The sequence below is a fragment of the Antennarius striatus genome, chromosome 21 (genome assembly GCF_040054535.1).
Source record: "Antennarius striatus isolate MH-2024 chromosome 21, ASM4005453v1, whole genome shotgun sequence".
Lineage (NCBI taxonomy): Eukaryota > Metazoa > Chordata > Actinopteri > Lophiiformes > Antennariidae > Antennarius > Antennarius striatus.
In genome coordinates, this window is record NC_090796.1 from 15501111 (window position 1) to 15503561 (window position 2451).

Below are 2451 nucleotides of genomic sequence, written 5' to 3' on the forward strand. Positions count from 1 at the left end.
CACATTATTTAGCATCAAAGTGTCTTTTTCTCCCATCTATAAATGAGATATAGAAGGTTATTGGTTTGACTGATCAATAACTTTGATATGTTTGTTCTTGTTTTATGTTTATTATGGGATAGATGTTAGATATCAAACTTACATGTCACTCTGAGCGATCAAAGGCTGTGATTTCCTGATCAGAGGATAGAAGGTTCCTCCTTGGATGTTCTTTTTTTTTTTTTTGGAGCTACTGTATATAAGGGTCCCCAGAAGGCCCAAATTTAATTCTGTTGTGACCACAACTTCCTGCAGATTGACCTTCTGTTATTTGGTTCATTTGATCGGAAGAAATTAGACAGAAATACTTTAATTTAATGAATAATGTTGTTGTTTCTGCTCTTATTACCGTTATTTTGTAATAATACATCTTAAAATACTCAAAGCATTACATATTTATTTAAAATGTATTCATTAAATGATATTATTATTATTATTATTATTATTATTATTATTATTATTATTATTATTATTATTATTATTATTATTATTATTATTATTAATAAAATGTTCTTAGTTTGTTTACTTCATTTACTTAATCAACAACAAGCGGAACTTTATGTAAAATCTATAAAAGTATTACTTTCTTACACTCAGTTACTTTCTTTGGGCTTCAAATTGTTTAATTCACTTCATATTACTGCAAAGTAAAACTATAGGAACTTTTTATTGATTAAAATTCAAGTATTTAAATCCAAAATATATACATAAATAAAAAATAACTCCTATATGGTGAGAATATTTAGAAATAATGTGTTTTTATTTGACATTCGCAAATTCCTAACATCGTAAAAAACAAATAAAAAAAATATTCTCAATAACAAATTATTGATCCAGACAGTCAGAAACTCCACCAGGGTTGCGTAAAAGATTCCACTTTTATTATTGTACAAGTGAGACCAGCTTAATGAAAGTGATAATAATACCCATGAACATGAAAGACAGATTTTCTTACTGTATTTACAGAGAAGTGTCTTCACATCACACACAAAAAATCCTTCTACAAAATGAACAATTTGTAAATAACGCAATTAAATAAACTCCACCTACCTTTAGGTTTACAGCTGAGTATGCATATGATGACCATCTCTGCACTGCATAGAATTTATACATAGACTTTTCCTCATGAACAACGTGGGTGTCTCATAATAATAATAATAATAATAATAATAATAATAATAATAATAATAATAATAATAATATTAATAATACTGCTCTCATTATTCATTTAGTGGCCTGTAAATAAACATAAATGAGAACTAAGTCTTTGGCAAATGCAAATACATTCACTTGAGAGATGAATAAACCATTGCTCCAGTGTGATTGGAGGACATGACTTTGCCTGAAACACGTGATTGGAGGACACGACTTGGCCTGAAACACGTGAGGAAGTTAGGAGGGAACATGTTTAAGGCATTTAGCTGAAGTCGTCGCCCTGCTTTTCTTTTTCTTTTTTTGTTTGTTTGACGTTATCGGAGTCGTTGGATTCGCTCCAAATCTCCTGGCATCAGACAAACACAAATGATTTTGGTTGGGACGGCTATCGTAACCTTTTGAATGCCAAAGACTTATTAAATAAAAATGTAAACAGTGAGAAGGTAGTAGTGCAGGTCACGGCGGTGACACGATGAACTCCAGGGGTCAAAACGGTGAGTCTCTAAGTGCCTTTTCAGACCGAGATGTGAAATAAAGCAAATATGCATCATCATTTTTCTGCATAATTACACTCCAGTGTTGCAAACCTCCAAAATAGTGCAAAATTAACACAACAACAACAAAAGAAAAGACATTAAAGGTTTTGCCTGATGGCCTCTCGTATCCGGACAAATAAGAAAAAAAAAAACACTAGAAGCAATCTGCAGTTTACAAATTATAAAAATGAAATAAAAAATTTTAAGAATATATTTACTAGTTCCTTGACGTCTTGTGAACAGCGGGCAAGGGTGATATAGAGTCACGGCTCGCACAGATGTTCACTGATTTCATTTTTACATCTTGATTGTGTATCACAGAGAACATGTCCTAATCTTCTCATGGCATCAGAAGCGATTTACTCATGCTGGACGTTTGATCGGTGATCGGTTAGATTTAAAAAAATAAAATAAAAAAAAGTTACTGTGAGACGACCTGCATGAGCTCCTGGGTGGGGTGGGGTGGGGTGGGGGTCCCCTGCTGGGGGCCGTCAATAACAGGAATGTACAGTATTGATCCGTGATGGGATGAATGAGGGGAAAGTAAATTCTGATCTTTTCAGTCTTTTTCTGTTATTTTGAAGCAAAGCGTTTCCTCATGTGTGAGACTTCAGGTGACACCTTTTTTTTTTTTTGGCATGAGAAGATGGGGGTCATCTGGAATGCCCACCCCCCACCCCCACAAAACAAAAAACAAACTTAATGTTGTGAGCCGGAAACA